At 38.8% G+C, this 22,457-nt stretch overlaps 1 protein-coding gene across 2 annotated transcripts in view; it reads right to left on the bottom strand.

Moving 5' to 3' along the window:
• Positions 1-21,053, bottom strand: part of FLRT2 (fibronectin leucine rich transmembrane protein 2) — a 78,566-nt gene extending 57,513 nt beyond the window's left edge. The window contains exon 1 of one of the 2 annotated variants that reach the window (XM_014059511.2): positions 20,486-21,053. The gene's annotated coding sequence lies outside the window, so the exon portion shown is untranslated. Of the gene's footprint in view, positions 1-16,262; positions 16,698-20,485 lie in introns of those variants that run through there. The other variant, XM_014059512.2, reaches the window with a different exon arrangement.
• Positions 21,054-22,457: the final 1,404 nt, after the last annotated feature.

Genomic DNA, 22,457 nt, shown 5'->3' with positions numbered 1-22,457 from the left:
AGAAATGAGTGTATGATTAAATGTTTTTACATTCTTAAAATCCTGTCACTGTAATATTCAGCTAAAAGATCTCACATATCTGTGCTGGGAAATGATTCTTGCTGAGTTCTCAGACACTGCTTCCAGCACTTTCTATTAACACCTGCCTGCCATACAGTTAGACCCCTCTTAAACATGCATTTAAGCTGTGCAACTTCTAATTACAGCGGCTCTAGAAATAAATGGCTTGTATTTCATAAGCATAATTTGACAGAATTATATTGCAGCTACATCAGTGATGCAAAAATGGCATCTTAAAACTTGCCACCCTATCTGTCAGCAAAGGATCTGGAGAAGCATTTCATTCAGTACTTCCAGTGAAATGAAAAATTCTCCAATGGGGTGGTTCTCACTATTAATTTTTCTTTTGCCATCTTTTTTTTAAAGTTATTCTTGTAGCAACCCTAAGCCCCTAACAACTGCTTTGGACCCTGAGCAATGTCCTTGCTCCAGAGCAGAGGTGGTATTCAGCCAGTTCTTACCGGTCCGGGCAAACTGGTAGCGGCGGCTGCTGGAGTCTCCGCCCACCCGCCCTGACCTAATGTGCGACCTTCTGCGCATACATGAGTTCACTCACATTTGCAAACTGGTAGTGAAGGTAAGTGAATCCCACCACTGCTCCAGACCCCCTTCAGGGTACTTATGGGGAAAATATAAGTTCCCACAAAATAAGAAAATGAAAACATCAATTGCCACAAAATGTTCAGGATAGAATGTAAAAAAAGAAGAGTCACAGAAGTACTTTCAGAACTATAACTGGGAAATGTGGATTTAGTTCTAGCTGTTCCTTTCCATTACTTCCAGCAAGATTCTTTCTACCATATTAGAAGTGTCTTAGCCATTCTGGTATTATTCAGCAATCACAGCGGGAGACGAGAAATGCCTTCCCAAGAGAAGCTAGAATGTTAAAACCAGAGAGAATCTGACTGCTCTTCATTTTCCAAGTCATGGTGTGCTTCTTACAAGAGAAGACATTTAACTTACTAATCCCAAACAGTTAAAATTTAATGCAAAGTGCCATATGTCTACAGCGGTATCCGTAAAAGCCATTATACCTGCAATCTTCTGACTCACAGACAGATGAAAGCCTGGTAAATTTTTCAGAGCCTTCTTAAATGCCCATAATGATCAAATGCATATGAGAAACCAGTGAAAAAAGATAACAGACTGTATTCTGATAGTCAGGATGTTGGGGTTTTTTTCCAGAATGATCAGGAGAGAGAAATTATTGAGAAACAGGACCTAAAATATAAATAGATTTCCTTCTAGTGAATCAATCTGCTATTGGAAGCACCTGTTTATTTCACTGCAATGTGAATCTGTAGTTTTTCAGGCAAAAAGCATATTTTTTCACACATATTTTCCTATCCTGAACTCAGATTTGTATTACTTTAAATGGCTGCATTGTGGGCCTTCAGATTAAGAACACAAAACAGGAAAATATGAATACGACATGGCAAGAGACACTGAATTGCTATACTTTTCCATTTTTGTGTAATATCTAGGTCCAATTGCTATAATGTGATTTATATGGGGGAAAAAATGAAGATTGTTTGAAATCTTTGATTAATTTAAAATACAATAGCCAAGCTACCAATTGGGACTTTTTAAATTGAATGCATTTTGTCAGTTTAAAAATTATTCCCAGATGAGCCATTTGCTTCAAAATGAATTTTAAATAGTTTGTTTTGACCTAAGGAATCATTACTGTCAAACAAACCTATGCAGCTGCTGACAGCTTATTCAAATTATTTACCCCAGATGCACAATTCTTTGTGCATCTTGGGTAAATACAATTCCATTAAGATATTTTATATGAACTCCTCCTCTTCTTAAGTAGCGACCCTATTCAGAAATTCTTTATAGAGTCCTAACAGTGTTGTGCCAAAACTGTTCAATATGCTCAAGAAAAAAATAAAAGAGGTACAGTATAGAAAGGAAATGTTGCATACTTTATTAAAAGCCAGTCACAATGCTGGAATTAGTTAACACTTGAATATATGCCTTAGGAACATAAACAGAGGTTAAGATGAACTACACATTTTACTACCAGAATAAAGAATATAAATATCCACAATTTTACAATTATAGTCTAGATTTGCAACTTGCAGCTGTGAAGTTCTGGAAGACTTCCTGGGTAGTTTTGACATATTTCAATAATATCAGACAGTTAAAAGTTTCTAAGGCTGAAACAATTTAAAAGGAGTTTATGATATCACCCTTGAACATTTGTGTGTTTTTGTGTATTTGCCCCTTTTATTCATTATTGATTCCTGACAACTGCCTAAACTACTCTCCGCAGTTTTCTTGGCAAGATTTTCAGAAGTGGTTTGCCATTGCCCTTCCATTGAAAGAATATGATTGGCTCAAGGTCACCCAGCTGACATAGTGCTAAAACACAACTAGAACTCAGATTTTCCAGGTTTCTAGCCAAGTTCCTTAACCAGAAAATCAAACTGGCTCTCTTGAACAAAATAGCTCAGTGCTATTATTGCCATATTATGGGTATTATGCATATTTGGTTCAGTATCCTTGATCAAAACCTTCATATATCAGACAGAATCTTCATAATTCTTTAATCAAAGCTTCATTGTTCCTTATTTATTACTATAAAAGATTGTCAAACATGCAGCAATGTAATGTTCCCCATGCTACATAACATAGCACACAATATGTGTGGACAGTATGGTCTTTATAAATGTTTATCTTCATGGTAAACACCATTATCTTAAAGAAACACATCTCTTTAACTATGTTGTTAAGAAACAAAATGATTTTGAATGCCAAAAGTCATAATCAGGTTTTGGATCTGTTACAATTGTGTTTGTTTCAGTTTAAACGTAATAGATTCATAAAGTTAGGATGCAACCATAATAATGTTGATAATTATATATTTCCTAGAATATAACCAAGTCTGAAGACATCTATATAAAAGTAGAATGAATTCTTAGGCAATTCTTGCTTTCAGTTATTGTAATAGCAGCACGAATGTGCTAATGAATTTGTGGATACAACAATGCATTTTTTATAATTGCAATGTGGGGGCGATCACTTCTTCATAACTTTCATTTACAAAACAGAAGGCATCGTTATAAATTATGAAGTGCTAAATTGATTATGATTGCACCCTGCCATCAAGGATTCTTAAGAAATCTCAATATTTTGTTCCCAAACTGTTGTAAGGAAATTAAATACTCAGAAAATTACTAAAACAAATCCATCTCTGTAATAGCTGCTGTATTGTTATCTTCTGTACTTAATGTTTATTATTTTTTGCTTTATTTTTTATTAATGAGATTCATATGCCACCCGATTCCAAAAAGACTCTAAGCAACTAACAAATAATGCAAAAATATAATAACAAGAAAAAGGAACAACATTCCAAAATCAAGAACAATAAATCTTTGGCTTAACACACAAACAGTAGACATAAGGAGGGGACTCATCGTGTTATCAATCCTGAAAGGCTTTTTAAAGAGCCAAGTTTAGGTATTAACCAATGGTGTGTTCCTAATGGTTCGGATGAACTGGTAGTAGCTTGTCGGCCTGGGTCGCTAGAACCAGCAGCGACCATGCCCCAAAACTAATTGTTGTCGTTTTTTGCTTCTGTGCATGCACAAAGCAATTTTCATTGTACTGGAATGCGTGCGCACGGGGGCCACATCTCTGAGCAAACAGGCAGTAGCAGCTGCCGGAACCCACCACTGGTCTTAACTTTCCTGAATAATCATAAAGCTGCTTTGAACTGGATACAGATAAAACATTGTCTCTGACCATTATCATAGGATGAAATTTGAAAGGTACCCTCTTCCTAGAGTATTTTTATCCTATCTTGCCTCCAGATGTTCAAGACAATACAGACAGTACTCCCTCTTCCAATATTTTTCTCCCAAACAACTGTTTTTTGAAGTTGGGTGGAGAGAGACAAACAGTGGTCCAATGAACTTTCATGGCTGAAGATTTTAGTCCATGCTGATTTTGTTTATCTTACTTGGATAACAGTGCAATCTGCCTTCCTTTAGATGGCTTTGAAACCTATCAATGTAGGTATTAAATAGTCAGGTTCCATATGTTTTCCTTTGGAAGAGTAAGATATTGGCAAAGGCAAACAAAAGTTTAAATTTACAACCATGACATATGAATGTCATGTTTTACGGTTTCTGGAATGAACTGCACTTAGTGTTTCAAAATTTCTTTGGCAGGAAACCTCCCACTCACTCACCCATCCATCCTGTATTTAGAAACTGCCTCATTGACTTGATCATTTTCATGAACTTTTGCACCCTTCAATATCAGGGTACAGGATTACTTTTAAAAATCAATGGTCTTTATTCATCTTCACTGGAAGTTACACATAGTTCTTGGCAGTACATTTGGTCTGCTTGCAAAATATGTTCATTTTCCTCACCTCGCAATTCAATACAGGTGTTTCTGGATCAAACAGAACCAAATTGAGTTCTCTGATAACAGCAAGTTAAAATGATGGCTATTTGGATGGTATCTGTCAAAAGAATGTTTTCGTATCAAAACTCCACATAGCAGACTTAATTTTTAAAAAGCTTTTTTAGTTACATCAGCCCAGAGAGTATCTGACAGGTAGCTTTTCAGATCAGTAGACCCGAAACAGCTCGCGCTATAGGCATGTAAGCATTGGTTGTTCGTTAATGAAAATGCAAGTTTTCCCCCACCAAAGTAGCGAAATGATGGAGACATTAGAGAAACGTACTACAGCAAATTTGGAAATGCAGTGTAAACAAAAACAAAAGAAGTTCTTAAAAGAAGTTAGCAGTCCTACAATTTATTTGTGTATTTATTCATTCAATTTCTATAGCTGCCCATCTCAACCAATGAGTCTGGATGGCTTACAGTTCAAAATATATATGCTACAATTAAAACAAAGAAAGGAAAAAAAGATTTTAAAACAATAACACCCAGAATTAACTTACTGGGAAGATGGACAGCATACAAATTAAATAAATAAGTAATAAAACACATCCAAAATAAATACACATAGCAGCCCAGATACTTGGCCAGTTTAATGAACATTAAAGGCAGGAAACAGGTCCTTTAATGCATTCAGTGCCCAGGATCAAAACACAGCCAAGTTTTAAAACCTTATGAAAGGCCAATAGGCATTGGAATCATTCTAATTTCTGAAGGGAAGATATTCCACAGAGCAGGCACTACTGTAGAAAAGGTCCATCTATTACTCCCCACCAGTCGACATTCTTTGGCTGACAGGATATGCAGCATGCCCAGTCTGCTAAATAGAATTAGACAAGTAGAGACTCTTAGAAAGAGCCAATTCGTCAGCTAAACCAGCACCAGGAATTGCATACAAGAAACATATAGTTTACTAATGCAGCTTATGCAGTACAGGTAGTCCTTAACTCACAACAGTTCATTTAGTTCAAAGTTAAAATGGCACTGAAAAAAGTGACTTATGACAGTTTTTCCCATGTACGACCATTGCAGGGGTCACATGATCAAAATTCAGATTCTTGGCAACTTGACTGTTGCAGCTTTTGTAACCTTCTGACAAACAAAGTCAATGGGGAAGCCAGATTCACGTAACCACCAAGTTATTAACTTAACAAATGCCAGGATTCATTTATCAACGGTGGCAAGAAAAGTCAGGGCAAACTCACTTAACAAATGTTTTACTTAGCAACATACATTTTGGGCTCAATTGTGGTCATAACTCAAGGTCTACAATACAATACAATAGCAGAGTTGGAAGGGACCTTGGAGGTCTTCTAGTCCAACCCCCTGCCTAGGCAGGAAACCCGATACCGTTTCAGACAAATGGCTATCCAACATCTTCTTAAAGACTTCCAGTGTTGGGGCATTCACAACTTCTGGAGGCAATTTTGCTAATTTTGATGCATCTTTTAGAGCATGTCGTGAATATTTGGGGAGGACATAAGCAAATGATCCCAGTTTGTAAGATGGTTTTGGGGAAGAGGGATCAATTTTTCTTAGCTTCTGGTTCCTTTCTTTGGAAACTTTGCCTTCAGTTTTGGATATGGGAGTACGGTAGTTTAAAATTGCTGCTGTCTTTTAAATAATGACTATTTGCTTTGTTAGACACTTATTCAAAGCCCTAATTTTGAATGGGCTGCCCCCTTTAAAATTGCTAAAAGGTAGGAAGATTATTGTCTACTGTGCTCAAGGTGGAAAAAAGTAGAAAAAAATAAAAATGAAAGTGGACAATGCCAGGGTGGACAAGCAGGAAAAAAAAGCTGCAATGAGAGGCAGATATATAATGAAATGGCTACTCTCCATCCCAGTTCTGAAGGTCATCTGCATTTATCCGAATTCAGCATTTTCTAAAGCAAGTTCTGTTGCTTTCAAAGGAATCATGTATGTTACTCCAAATATTTCACAATATTTCAGTACTCTCTGGAAGCACAGAATGCAGCATGCAGCACAAAATTGCTATGAGTTTTTCCTTGCTGTAGGAGACTTCTTCCATATCAAGTATGTGTAGGGTTAAACTCTTAGCCTTGTCATAAATTTGTTGTGTGATTTCTTGCAAGCTGCCAAGAGCCCAGCAGGAGCCAAATCATCATAATCATCTATTTAAACTGAACACAGTTTTTTTTTTCCAGTAGGGATTCAACCTGAGTGTAAATTCAGAAACCACACATGGCACTAAAAATTCTTACAGCACATTCCATAGATCACAGTTGGGGACACAATTGTTAAATGTCTACAGTGTCCTGCAGTCAAGAGTAAATCAGCGAACCCTTATCTATGTTTTTTTCAGGAAAATATCCACACATGGCTTTTGCGTGACATGTTGAGGATTATATTCCCCAATATGTGGGGAGGGCAGGAGAAATGAATGTGTGAGGCCAAGACAAAAAAGAGACTTTAATTTAATTAAGGAATTAAAATGTTATTTGCTAACCTGGAAGAGACTGTTTTCTTAATGGAATCTTGAGTGGTATTAGTTTTTTTTTCCCTTAGCTCAGTTAAGCTAATTCCAAACTTATCATTATTTTTACTTGTAGACTGCCTAGAATCACTTAGTGAGATAGGCAGTGTATACATTTGACAAATAAATAAAATGGCAGTTATACAAATGTTTAACACATCTGGTAGATACCAGGTTGAAGACGACTGCCTTAGTCCACCTTTTCTTAAGAAGTCTAATGTAACTGGGTGGGTGGGTGGATAGACAAAGTAAATTAAAAAAATATATTAAAAGTTTGGAAAATATTGATTATGAAGATTATGAACTATGACATATGCCAGAGTTCAAATTTGGCAATAACTTTGTGAAAGTGTATTGTTTATCTATTTGCCTTCTTTCTGCTTCCTATTCCTGCTGCTTCAATAAGATGAAGAGTGAAACATCTTGTCCCAGGTAGATCACTTCTCCCTAAACTATCATCCTGTAACTTGTAAAATATGATTGTTTATGAGATATTGATTGCTCGAAGGAAACACTAAAGAACTGAGTATCATAATTAGAAATCCACTGCATTTCATCAAATAAAGATTTCATCAAAGGAAACACTAAGGAACTGTGTGTCATACAGTAATTAGAAATCCACTGCATTTGATCCAATAAAGATTTCATCACAGTCACTGAGCGATGAGTGGCTGTGAATTCTGAAGTCATCAGGGCCAAACTGATTTATACATGAAGAAAGCTGAACAAATTAAGGGCAAAAATAATATGTCAAATATTTTGAACAAGACATCTCCTTTTTTATCTTTTGGCTGATTGCTGAGAATTTTAAATTGTGGCACTCTGTACTTTAAGTCCAATCCATCTACGTTTAGTGAAAGTATTTCCTTAGTTGTAGATCTATAATTACATCATATAGAATATGCCAGGGATTTAAAAAAAAACCTACAGGAAAACCAAGTTTGGATAAATCAACAAACTCCTCCCCCCCATCCACCCCACCCCTTTTGCTAGGGCTGTTGGCTGTAATTCTAAACATCTTTTATTTTAAATTTATATAAATCTTCTAAGTAGAATACAGGCCTTAGCTTTTGACATTTATATATTCCTTCTCTAGAGATATTAGTGTATATGTAGAATAGTTTTGTCAAATGGTTGTAGGGACATAGCAATTAAGGTCAATTTATCTAAAACAATGGTGCAATGTAACTAACAGCACTTGCATACAGTGAGGAAAATTCCAAAAAGTTCCTCCAAAATGCTTACTGTAGGTTTTACCCTATCCTTTATTGCTATTTTTCAAACTGCAATTTATTCCAGTGTAAAGACTGTTATTGTGCAGCATGACATTCTTACAATGAAAAGGCACTAAAATTTCAATAGATGGCAGAAGTAATTTGTCAAATAATAACAATAACAATCCAGACTATTTCAGTCAAACATGTGTTTTACAATATATCGAACAGCAGCTTATTTTAAAAACAAGAGAGAAAAAGAAAAGCAAGAAATTTTCACTTAGTACTCTGGCATCAAGCCAAAGACAGTCCAAACATTACCCCTGAGAATCACTGGACTGATGCAAAGAATTTGCAGGATGTTTTCATTCCTCTATCTGCATTGAACTTTGTGTTTCAGCTATTCTATACAATTTTGATTTGCACATAAAAAATATCCTTGCATGCTATAGAAAGAAAAGTACTTTTGACATCATATAGAATAAATATCTATAAAAATAATTACATATTATAATTAACAGTATCCTTCAGGGTAAGTGTAATGTCAGAAGGCCAATAAATTATATAAACAAAAGTAATATATATTCTTGGAATGATATATCAATTATTACTTCTATATCCAACATATAGCTGTAGTATCTCAAAAAGTGTTTCTGTCTAGGCATATATGTTAAGATTCATTAAATAGTACAACAAAAGATAAGTATAAAATTAGTACCAAGCAATATCCAACATAGATATTGAACACCAATATACTTCACTGGTGTCTTGATGATCTAGAAGAGTAGGTACTAAAAAAGGAACATGATTTAATTTATTTTCAATCATTACCTACTACAGAGAGGGTAGAAGTTAAGGTTCATGTGGAAATGTTTTCTTTTTTTTACTGAAATCTTGAGTTCCAGCAATTGGAATAGTTTGAAAATAGCACTTTTAAAAAATATATTTTCTAGTTCACAAGCTTTTTTCCCTATTTTTCTTCTTTCTGAAGACAATGGCATTTGATTGCTGCCTTTGTTGAATAATTGTGCATAGAAAATCTTTGCTTATATTCTTCAAATCACTGAGATTCACCTGTAGATCCCACTCTGTCCAGCACTGATGTAGTAGAAATTAATAACAAACAATGGAACCAACTATGTTAAAGATGTTTAGATTGTAAGATCCTGTGATTTTCATTTACAAAAACTGAGATAAGGAAATAAAATTAATGATTAATGCAGGGTACAAGACTCTGATTATGCAGAGTTTATTTTTCGGTGGGCCAACTTTCATTATCAATACAAAGACCACAGTTCCATGTAACTAAACTTGGCTATTGTGCACTGCCAAGAGTCCCTTTAGAACTAGGTGGCCTTAGAAATGAAATAAACACTGGGCATCCATTCTGTATCCTGTATAATCAATGTGGTTTAACAATGTCTTGTTCCTCACAGCGTCTAGTAAAATAAAAACAAGTAAAAGGACATCTCTGATTGATCCTGATGGCCAGAATTACAGTTATTCCCCAAAAATAAGCATTAAAAACTTTTAAGTAGATGTAAAACAATACTAACTTTCACCTTTTTAAGTATGAAAAAACTGCAAGTATCTTTCAGTATTTAACTGTTGGCATAGATATCTGAAAATCTAGTAGATGGCCTGATCTGTGGAAGAAGAATTGGTCTGGAAACAAGTTTGGTATATTATAACACTATGATTCTATGATTAAACAAATAACTTGGTATTTCAGGATTAAATAGATATATCAATAACCCAACCAATTAACCTACAATTCCAAGATGTCTTTTAATGAAACACAAAGCACTCTGAATGTGATCTGAGTTGCAAACTTGATATTCATTACTTTGCACTTTAAAACACATAATTTATTTCATATTTTGTTGGGCCAGAATGCGGCTTCTGCCCTGAAGGAAAAGAGATAAAAAACAGATTCACATGTTGCTTTGACAAATATTTGGTAAATACTTTCTCAAGATAGCATGTAATTGTTTATGATTTGTGTTGGTTTAAATACATAATGGTCAAGAAACTTCAATGTTGAATGGTACAGCAAACATAGGCAATATTTTCAAGGCATCTATGATGTGCTGTGTGAGCTATCTGTATGCTAAGTTTGCATGATCCTTCACTCACAAGGCGGCCTATGATTTCCCATTTGCTTCTGTTTATGAGACTGACACGTTCCACCAGCTGCAATTGAGAGTCATGTTTGGCATCATTAACCAATTTCTATCCTGATAAGGTCCTGGATTTTGTTTCCATTCTGGGCATTGACCTTTTACATCTGTGGATCTTGTATTGGCTTTTCAGAAGGTTTACAGCAGCTACCTTCAGATAGATATGTATTGTACATATGTATTGATTCAAATGGCACAAAAATATTGAAAGAAAAAAAACGAAAGTTTGACACATTTATAAGCTTGATTTGGGGTCTGGTCTTAAGCAGTTTAGTCTGGGGCTTTTATACATTTTATACTTTGGCCCTTCATCACTGTTTAGCTGCCTACCACACTTTAAAGTAGCTACAATTTTAAATCAAGCTTGCAGTAATTCAATGAAGTATGCCTGCATCTAAAAAAACCCAGAAGACATTATGTTTTTAGTGGTGGAAGAGAAAAGTGATCTACATTTTCATACAAACTAATACACTTTAATTTTTGTTTTATTGAAGTGCTAAGAAATTATTTTTTAAAAGTCTGTATCTCAGAATTTCTCAGTGTAATTGTCTCATCAAAAATGTGCTATCTATATAAATACATGTATCAGGGAAAGGAACATACAAAATAACAAAATTGCTTGAAAAAAGTCTTATCAAACTAAATAGATTTTTACAGGGATTTTTCAATGCTTAAAATGAAATTGTAAAAGGTGAAAGGGATTTTTAAAAAGGGAACAAAAACTATAATCAAATGGGTTTTCCACCTGTCCACCCTTTATGCCACCATTATATTTGCAATTCTAATTGTCCCATTACATTCATACAAAGAATGGAAGCATATAGAATAAACACTTGACTTTATTCAGCCAGTCTTAATAGGATTTCAAGAAAATATTTGATGCTGTTCTTAAACATGGAAAAATTCTAACCAATTGAGTAACACAATATAAATTGTATGCCTGTTGAAAATATAGCTGCAGTATGTTCCATGGGATTCAGTTCAAGGTAACTTCTCTCTAAACTGGGCACTTTGTCCTTAACTTTGAAAAGTTACTTTAGTCTTTAAATGAATAAATTGATTCTGGTGGTAATAATACTCAATGTATGCTTAACTGAGCAAAATCAGAGAAGAAATTGATTCCATGATTGTATAAAACAATCAGAAATAAAACATTCTGTAGTTTCTGATAGATTACCATATGAACAAAAGTTTATCAAAAACTGAATGGGTAATTATCAAACCTGTTTAAATATTACTTTCAAGCATTTCTGGGAAACTTTTAATTTTCGTGATAGTTATTACTCTACAAACTTTCACAGGCAAATACAATATTAATTTATCAGTTGATTAGCTATTTATAATAATTATGAATGACTAAAAACCCATATACAGTATATTATAACATCTATGGAAATATTTCAATGAGAGTTAAGCAAAAACTAATCTTGTATGAAGCACGAACAAAATATGGTGATAGGTATTCAGAAATATTGGGAGTACAGAATTCAGGTTTGCATCAATAGTTTTGACAATTGGAAGACTGGAATCTAAAGTGTATTGTCATCATAAAATTGTATTTGAATTGAAAAGAAATGGGTTCAGCAGTCTCAGAAAAAACAGCGTAACGAAAGTTTTTAGAATTCTATGCTTCAGTCCCTATGGATTAATCCCATGTAATTATTAGGTCTGTTCTGAATAAAGTTTTAAGTCATAATCTATGTGGAGAATAAAGTAGATTTCTTCTAAAATTCTGCTTATCCCAATTTCTATGCAGAGGAAAAGTATCCCATTAAACTAAACTAATGAGGTAATTTTAAACTAAGAAAGTAATGCAGGTCTGGTCCCACTGAAAGCAAAAAAAGAGGCTTTTAAGAACCAATTTGAAAAGCAGGCAATTATTCTTTATATTTTAAATTAAGGATATTTACAAATTGCTTGAGAAACACCTTCAAATAATGCTAACAAAGAATTTTGTTTTAAAGATCTCACTAGTGCTGACTTTGGATTCGTTCAAAGAACTATGTCAGGAGAAGGAATCAAAGAGAAATAAAGCCAGTTAATTGTGTAAATCACCAGCCAAAGACCAAAGAACAGGAAGATCACAACAACTTGGGCCACTGACTGGAAATAATAAAGTGCATTGTACTAACTAAGCATTTTACGGGTTGACTGAACTTGAAAAAATTCTGGCAAGACTGGATTATTTCCCTTCAGGGTGCTAGTCTTTCCTAGGAAGCCAAAAGGATTTGTTTTGTTTTTAATTTATGTTAAAATGAATCAAGTCATAAGCATTAGTTCTTTATTTAAAAAAAATAAAAAAATGAATATACAACTTATTTGCTGCTTTAAATAAATAATAGCATCAGTCTGGAGTAACTCTATTTAGAATAGCCACCATGAGTTCTTATATTTATCCCTCTCTCTTTCTCAATTAGACATGGGGAAAAGGAGGGGGAATTATGATTATTAATAATGCTGGGCATTTTTAAGCTTTTCTGATGTGAAATAAAGGAAATGTATCAAAGAATAAACTCTTAAACAGACGTACTTAAAAAGAATGTGGTCTTCTGACACATTTAATGCCACTATATTATTCAGCAGTAAACCCAAAACATCATTTGCTAAATGTATTCAATTTTCAATTCACATTAATTATCTCAGTCATGAAATATGGATCTGGATGTAGGCAAGAGACAAATTAGTACTGGAAAGCTGGATTTAATAATGCTTTAAAAGGGAACATCTGTTAATAGCAATGCATTCCCTTGATCACCCGCTTGTATTCACAGCACAGGAAAATTTGTTTTAAAGCTATTACCTAAGATCATGCTTTCCCTGTATTCAGATGCTGATTATTGTACATCTTTACTAAGTAATTTTCCATGGATATGTTCCTATATGGAAATGATATGTAAAATCATTTAATCAACTAAACCTTTGGAATAAAGATTGCCAGAAAACTCAAAACTGTATATTGTATTTTTTGACTGTAACAAGACAACCTGTCCTTATAGAACATTGTCCCCAGTGGCTGATTTTCTTCACATACCAACCGGATCCAAGTTAGCTTGTATTAATCTATTTTTAATTGGCAATACAGTGAATGCTCTGACAATATACTTGAAAATAAAAAGCAGAGGAATCACTCTTAAGTTATCAAGACCCCAAACAGTTCAACTTTCTCTCTTTCAATCTACTGCATAGAAGAAAAAGTGAAGAGAACATGCATTGATTCCGTATACTTCTCACAGATAGAGGTCACTAATGGACTGAATTTGAATCACTGTGGCAGAAACCACAAAGTTATATGAAGGTAATCCAATGAAAAAATAAATTCATTTTTGCATTAAGAGCAGGGAGTACACATTGTTAACTAAGAAACTGCCCATTTTAAACCAAAATTTTATTTTTAGAGGAACAATTTTCTTTATTTGGAAGATGCAGCAGAAGAAAACTCCACTATTGTTCTTGAACATTGGCTTCTTTCTTTCCTACATTCCTATTTACCTATGCTTTCTGACAATTGTAAATATATCTGTGTTTCTGGTTCTTGCCTGAAATTGTAGTCTATGGCATGCATTTTCATCGGGAGTACAGATGAAGTTGTCTGCTACAGATAAGACTATTTCTGTATCAAACACTTCTGCCGACCAGGATATGATCATCAGTTACAGAAAGAGTTTAGATTAAAATTGCAGAGTAAAAGCCAAAAGTAGATAAAAATAACATTTCACAATCATTCTGCCTCTCCCACTTGTGTACATTCCAACAACTTCTTTAAGCACAGGATTTCCATAAACTATCCACAGCATTTTGACTGGAGACCAGACTGGAAGCAAAGTATTATATAAACTAGATAGATAGATAGATAGATAGATAGATAGATAGATAGATAGATAGATAGATAGATAGATAGATAGAAGTACACTGATCTTCTAGGATGTAGCTTCCTCTCTTTCATAACTACATTTATTATTTTAAAAATCATACTTTTGTTAGGTTTATTATATACATACATACATACATACATACATACATACATACATACATACAGTGCTAGGCCTCATTAAGGTATCACAGGAAATTTGGGAAGTTGATAGACTCAAAATAGGCTTTATGGCATTCCTTGGGCAGTACAGTAGTAGGAGAAATTAAATTTAAAAAACCTGATCACAAAAGGAATATATGAACAGCTTAATAAGCAGGAAGAAAGAAGAGCTTTAGGAGCCAGAGATGGAATCTTACAACATTTAGCCAAATGTACATTAAGATAATGACCTCACATCTGAACATTTAAAAAAACAGTTACACTATTTTTGGATTTTTTAAATAATAACAAGTTACAATTCTAAAATAAAGGCCACCACTTCTGAAGGATTGCCATTAAAGTTTTATTTCTTCTGAGCCAAAGATTATCTGCTACTGAATTGTCTTCTAAATTAGCAGAACCCATCATATTCTTTTGCTGTAAATGTCAAGGATGTGTAGCTTGTATTAAAAAAAAAACTTAGTAGTCAGGTATGTTTGACAAAATACACATAGATTTTACCAAGGACCCATTTTTTCTCCAAATGGATTCCCAAATAACTCTGCAGAGTGGGATTCCCAATACACACCTTTCAAGGAATAAATCTATGAATGAACTGAGAGTCTGTCGTTTATCAAGGCATTTTTGAAGAATGACAGGTTCTGTTGCCTGCAGAAGATTAACTTTCTTCTCTAAATTGGTTTGATTGGTTTGTAAGCACAGGGGAGCTAAAAGGCAGTAAATAAACTTCTGGAATATGAATGCATGCAAGAGGGGGGAAAACCCAACAGATGTTTTTCACCCCCATACATTAAAATGCCCTCTTTCTAATCCAAACCAAAGGAAAATAACCATTAAAAAAGTGTATGTTGTAAGGGGTGGGGAGAATCAGCCACTACAGAAATCTAATCAGCACTTTCTATATGCAAGCAAAGGGTTTTGCATGGATTTGTGCTTTGGAGTTCATTAGCTTATTGTGAGCCTTAAAACACATTTCCTCCATTAAAATTAATTAAAAGCTCCTGTTGACTGATTCTCTATTCCAAAGAAGAAAGTTGATAGCTTCTCCCTTAGTTTTCAGCTGGCATTTTATTTAATGTATGCTTTCACATTCTGCAGAGCCTTTTTTTTTTCAGCTGTTTCCTTCAAATGTCCCTTTTGCCTCTTAGCTTGATCAAAGTGATCAGCTCTGACCACTTACATGAAATTATTCTGCTGTGCGTTTGATAGACCTGAAATGCCATTTCTGCCTCCTCCTCCTCCAAGCCACCCAGTCTGGCTTTATTAATGAGAATCTGAAGAATAGCAAGGCAATTTACAAATCATTCCTGCATCCCTTTCATTGGAATCTCATAATACCCATCGTTTTTGATGCCTAGATTTCTTCTTAGGTTTAGAAACTACTCCATTTGTTCCTTCCTTGCAACTTCTCCTCCTCCACCATTCTGGGAAATATTCCCAGTCATTCAAGATGCACAGTCTTGGAGCCTGGTATCACAAATTGTGGGGTGCTAAATGGCAGGGGGGGTAAAAAAAGGGAGAAATTAGCAAGCATGCTTCTATCTACATCCACCTGGGTTCTCACACTCTGGTTAAGAAAAACAGGGAACTAGTCTAGCTTCGAATGGCCGCCAGTTCCTCCAGTTGTCAGACAACTGGTTCTGCCTACGTGTAGGTCACTCTTTCACACACACAAAACGTCTCTTCTGGCAAAAAGAAGCGGAAATCTGGTGCCACCTTGATCTCCAGCCATTCGTTTACTAGGGGGTGGGAGTGGGGGGGGCGAGGTCTGTTGTAATAGTCTGGCAAAAAGAAGCAACCTGCCTGAAGTGGGGAGAAATCGCTGAAACGAGAAGACAGAAGAGACGCTCAAACTCTACCTGGCAGGTCTGGGTTAAGAGTCCACCTCCGACTCCGATGCTTATATAATCCCCCGGGCGCTTGTGGCGGAGCAGCACAGAGCAAACTTTGGCAGCAGCCGCCGGTTTCTGTCGGGCTACCTTGTGCCGGAGGGTCGACTGCAGCTTAGAAAAACAGGCGGGATCCCGACCTCGGCGCCCTAATTTCCTCCTCCTTCTCCTCCTCTTCTTGTTCTCCCCCGAGGGCTGGGGGCGCTTGCCTCCGGTGCCGCTGCGGCCAGCTCCGGCTCTGCGGAGCGCTTCCTTCTCTTTCCTTCGCCTCGCTCTCTTACGAGGCAGCGACCACATCCTCCCCCTTTCTCCTCCAACGCGAAGCCTGGGACTCCAGCATCCCCAAAGAATGCCCGGGCAGGCGCAAGCACGCGCACGCACACGCCTCTTTTCCCACCTCCCGGTTGGGGAGGAGAGAAACGGGGGGGGGGGGAGAAGCAGCGAGGCGCGCGCGAAAGAGGCGTCGAATCTCCCCCCCCGCCCCCCCAACCAAGTCCCAGGCAAAAGGGAAAAGGGACGCCGAGAGGAGGCGCGAGGCTGCCACGGAGCTTTTTTTCTCCGGGTTTTCGGAGATCAGATCACCCAAGTAAGCGGGACCCGGAGTAAATCACGAGAACTAGCCTCGGGCACTTTGCAGAGGCGTGTGGAGCGGGAAGCGTGTGTCTTGAGGACCTCGTCCCTCTCTTGCGCAAAAGTCCCGGAGCCTGCTCTGGGAGAGCGACTCCTTCACAGGTTGATCTTCGGCGTAATGAGGTCCCGGCTCTGACTCTTCCCAGCTAATGGAAGCTGCGCCCTTCCCCTTTTTCTCGCTTGAGACCCCGGGGATATGTTTACAGTAATGAATTCAGCTGATAGCCATCTCGCGCTCTCCGCCTCTCGCGCTCTCCGGGAGTCCCTCCCATTTTTTTTTTTTTTTACTTTAAAGAATGCATGGAAGGGAGGGCTGTAACCTGAAAGCTTTCCAAGAGGTTTAAGAGCCTTTAAAAAAAGAAAGAAGAAAAACACCTATAACCTTCGACAAAAAAAAAACCCCAGTCCGCCTTCATTCCATTAGCGGCGTTTCTGGCCGGATTAGTTTCTCTCCGCCCATTTTATTCATTTGTAATTTGTTGTGGGCTCATCTTTCAGATAGAATACGGGAGACAGGATTGAGTAGTAGCTCAGAGCTTTTGCCTTTTACTTCTCGGCTTCTTTGCCCCTTATTTGCAGGCGGCAGCGCCGGCGAGGGCGCGCTTGCCTATGATAAGGGCTGTAATTGACCCAGCTGAGATTCCTTGGCGAAAGAACGATGGAAAGAAAAGGCCTCCCATCTGCTCAGAAAATCTTGGCTGAAGATAACCTAGAAGTTTCCTGGTGTTGTTAATAACGTTTTAAAATCCCATCAGCTCCCAAAATGCAAGTCACAACCAGTTAATTTTACTATAATTTTGAGAGGCCAGGAAGAAATTGAAACTTCACTTCCTTAGACTATCCTTTGAAAGAAGGGATTTGCAGCCAATAGATTAAACCACCTTAGAGTAATTACCATAGAAAAAATGGGGGGGAAAGAGTCTCCACCAAAGAAGACCTGTACTCTAAGGAGCCTAGAGTGCTCTCCACTTATCTGAATTTTGTATTTAGCAAAATGTAATCATGGAATAGATTGATAAGTTCTTAGAGGGAAGAAATCTCTTGTGTTATCTCCAGAAAAACCAAATATATATTATCTCTGCATGTCACTTTGAGCCTAACAATAGCACACAAAAAAGCCTTATCCTAAATGATACTATTTTCAGTAAACCAGTTGGGAAGGGGGGAGGAAGAGAGACAGGTTTTCAATCATCAACTCTCCAAACAGGAAAATGAGTACATTCTCACAATTTTAAAGCTATAGTGCTAATGTAGGTGACAGGAGAGAGGTTTGCTAGATCTTGCTGTTTAAAATATACATTATCCAGATTGCATATTTTACGTTATTTTAGTGCCAGGGATAGTAGAAAATCAAATTGGAGGAACTGATTGATGCCATGTGTCCGAACTTTTGGAGATATTTTATTTAAGCATTGGAAGGCCCTCACTATTTTTCTATTCATTTTGTCTTCACCTCTATCATTTAGCCTTCTAATGTGGTAGACCTAGGGAACCTTGGGATATATTACATGCATTTTTTTTTCATAATTTGGCAACTGCAATGTCAAACTAATAAACAGAACAGGTGAAAGGTCTATCTCAGAACCAACCCTACAGCAATTCTCAAATGTTAGGTGTTAGCTAAGAATTCCATAGAAGAGAACTATGTTAAGTATACTAGAACTTATTTTAAGGAGCTGGTGCAAGCAACTCGAACCAAGAGACACCACTGCAGCAGGCCTAGAACATTCAAACATCTTTATTGTGACAAGCCATTTCTTCCCTGCTGATTTATAGCATCATCTTAACATCATTGTGGCTGTATAACTGTGTATTCATTATTCTTAGATCAGTGCGGCAATGGTTGAATGACACCATATATCATTAGTGAGGAAATGGCCAAAGCTGTCTAAACAGAAATCTTATACTGAGTCTAAGAAATGGTTGGCAATATTTCACTTGTCTTTCTGCTTCTTGTAGGTGTCCACACATTCTTCTCAGTGCCTCCCCCATCAGCCAGGTCAACACAGCAAACTAAGTCAGAGGATACTTTCAGTCTGTTAGTAACTGGCCTAAGAAAAAAATGTAGAGCTAGAGGCTAAGAGAAGATGGCTGGCCAACTCACTGATGGCCATAGCTAGCCCCGCAGTTACAATGACAGTATCTTCACCCTTGACTAAGAAAGTGTGATCACCATGTGGGCAGGAGTAGCTAATATTTTGTGGAAGTTTGTTATAGACCAATTTGCTTCAGGACTTATAGAGACTAGCAGTTCAAGCCTCTGACCTACACTAGATTGGGAAAGGCTTTCTAATACTATAACACCTTAAAAAATCCCACAGCCAGCCTTGGAATGGCGTCTGGAGCCAGACACTATCACTAGTATTCCGGCTGCCCCAACAAACAGCTCTCGAAGTGCCAGAGAGACTCTGTTGCCTTGCCAGTGTAGAGGAATCCCCGCCCCCCTCGAGGGTCCGACCCACTTCTTGGAAACACGAAATAGCTGGTGCGCTGCCGAGCCCCAACGAGAGAAAGGGCGGTTCGGCGAGCTGCTACACCCAGCTCTGTCACTGTGAGAGCCTGGAGTTTGGCGAACGGAGCGGCTTCCGCTCCCTTCTACAATACGACCTTGCTTGTAGAAAGCTGCCACCGAATCGAGGCTCGAACTGTGGTTGGCTAGTTCGGTTGGCTAGTTCACAGGACCTCGGAAATGTGGAAGACTGGAGGGCTGGAAGAGTTAATCTCAGCCCTAGAGCATTGCATCTATCTTTCGTGGAGGCGGAAAAAAGATAATTTGCGAGACACGAGAGTGACTGATGGGAGAATAAAGGGGTTTATTTTCTTCAGCAGGGTACTGGGATGAAAAAAGGAGGGAGCTAACTAGGAAAAAAAGGGACCTAGAAGCATTGAAGTACTGTTTTCCAATTGATTAATTCTGCCCCGTTTGTAAGGTCTTTGTTTCTTTACACAAGGGATGAAGGAGGAGGAGGTCCCCCCCCCCAGTAATCACCCTCCCGTCTGAGTCAATAGCACCTATACTTATATAGTGCTTTACAGCCTTCTCTAAGCGGTTTGCATTTTACTTGTGTGTAAAAATCCTTTTGAACTCACCCAAGCTGCTTCACGACTGGGTACAGCCAGGTTTCAGCGGCGCAGCCAACAAGCGTACAACACACACACACACACACACACACACCCCTCCTCTCTTAATCCTAAACCGCACGGCGGTTTAGTAAGGGAAAACACACTTCAGCTAGCGACACATGCCAGGACCCACTTGTCGTGGATCTTTTGGAGGGAAGAAACAGAATTTTGGGGTGAGAAAAATCGACCCTCTCCATTGTGGTGTTTGGCGTGTTTCAATGTGCCGACCTGCCCCTACCCAACTGAACCTGCCAACCTCTTAAGAACCTAATCTCTTTCCCTTCCTACAACCGCAACTTTAAACTTTGGCGAAACGCGTTCCGCTAAGTTCTTGGCTTATTCATTTCTGGATCGCTCGCTTGATCTTTCTTCTAGCGGGTGGGGGGGAAGGAAACCCCGCAAGGGAGAGACATTTAAAAAAAAAACGATGTCGTTTTTACCTGTGGAGAAGACGGTCGCGCGGCTGGTCTGCAATTGGATCTCACCCAAACCCCACTGGGTCAGGAAGGTGGAGAGCGAAGCAGCTCAGTCCCGACATTGTACTGGTTTAAGGATCACCGCCAAGGTCTGGCTTGGTTCCATAGCTGGCAAGAGCCAAGCTCGTCCTCATAACCACACCGCTCCGAGCGAGCGTGAGAAGGCGATTCCCCGGAGATGCTCTCTCACCCGGGCGTTCAATCGCAGCGCCCAGCGACGCCAAGTCCGACCGGTACGCTTTGAAATCTTCTGACCCCTCTTCCTCACCCCCAACAGCAGATTTCTCCGGCGAAAGTCGAGGTCTGGGTCCTAAACCAAAACGCGGTTGAACGTCTTTCCCAAACGAGCCGAGAGAGGGTAGCTGCCACAGCGGCAGCGGCAGCCACACGCCGCGTCGCCTGCCTCGAACGCGCAGCGCCTTCCTCGAAACTCCGCCGTCTAGCAAAGAGCGGGAGGCAGCACCGGCCGCTTAACCCTTTGCGGGCGTGGCGCTAAAGGAAGAGAGGAGCCGTGTTCCAACGTTCCTCCTGCCGGGAACGGGGTTTTGTTATGACTGGTCCCACCGCGTCTGGAGACAGACTTGCTTGAGGAACAGGCACACACACACGCACGCAACACGCTCAAAGTGGCGGGGGGGGGGAGGCGGGAGGAGGAGAGAAGTGAAGTCCCACCCCGGGCAGAATTGCTTTGCGGATTAGTCGCCCCTTCTTTGGAAGGAAAGGAAGGAGTGAATGGCAGAGCTGAACTGTGTCTTAACTCGGGAGCATGGGAGGAGGGGAGGTCGAGTGACATCACGGTTTAATGAACCTTCCCACCTGCTCATTTTTTCGCCTCACTATTTTTCACCTGGGCGGGTGTGCACCCAGTGAAAGAAAAACAGTCCCGATCATTTTCCGGGACTAGTCCCCCCCCTCCAAAAAAAAAAAAATCATTGCAGCGCGCGCCAAAAGAGTTTTGCGAAGGCGTTTTAGCTCAAAGGTCTCCCTTTCTCTCTTCAAATAGACCTAAGAGGAATCAAAGTTTTCTTGAACCTCCTCGATCTGCTTCGGTGTTCGGAGATGGGATGCGAATTAAAAATTGATCTACGGTGTTGAGTACACCTTGGAAACTCCTTTGGTGGCGTTACCTCGTTCCTACTCCACATTTCCTAGAGCCTCATATGCCTCCATTTATAGAGCGACTATTGTTTTCCTGCTTAATCCAGCTCCAAGCCATAATTGTTAACTTCTTGCATCCTTCCTCCCCTCCCCTCCACCCACCCACCCCATTTCTGGTCAGTCTGCACATACTGTACGGCCACGTTAGCTTTGACGTGCCAGTAGTTTGGGGGGGGGATGTAAATGCATGTGCATCACTATGCTCCAAATTACAACACACTTCATTGGCCAGTCTGGACGTCAAGGAGAGTCTGGAAAAATCTTTCTCCAATTCAGCCACAACTGAATTCAGAGGCAGGAGAAATTTCCAAGCTGTAAACCCTGCGGCACGCATCTTGTTCCTTTCGATCTCTCTCTTCCCAGCCTAATTCGAACCGAAGACAAGAAGGTAGCTTTGCCTCTCGGGTTCGTTGGTGTGTGTGGTGCGCGTGTGTGTCCGCGCGCGCGCTCGTGTTGTCTGTACATTTGCTGGTATGGAAGCTTCGAATTCCTCAAGATAAATTCGTCTCGGGAGGGGGGGGGGAAATACGGGAGAGGCAATTGGCGAAGAACGCGATTTCTCCGGGACACAAGCAAGAAGCTGTTTGCAATAAGGGGCCTTGGGAGGCGAAAGGAAGCGGGGGGAGTGCAGGCGATCGGAAGGACCGTCGCTGAGCTTCCCTTGTGGAAGGGCGGGAGGAAATCGTCCCGTTGCCCTCGAGAGTTTTTTTTATATATTATTATTATTATCCGAGCTGAACCTCTTCTAGCAAGACCGTGGAAACGACGACGGCGGAAT

This window comes from Thamnophis sirtalis, unplaced genomic scaffold (genome assembly GCF_051295495.1).
Source record: "Thamnophis sirtalis isolate CommonGarterSnake01/CBP01778 unplaced genomic scaffold, rThaSir2_p1.2 scaffold_1, whole genome shotgun sequence".
Taxonomy (NCBI): Eukaryota; Metazoa; Chordata; class Lepidosauria; order Squamata; family Natricidae; genus Thamnophis; species Thamnophis sirtalis.
The sequence above is the reverse complement of the archived record's forward strand: the minus strand, read 5'-3'. Positions and strand labels throughout refer to the sequence as shown.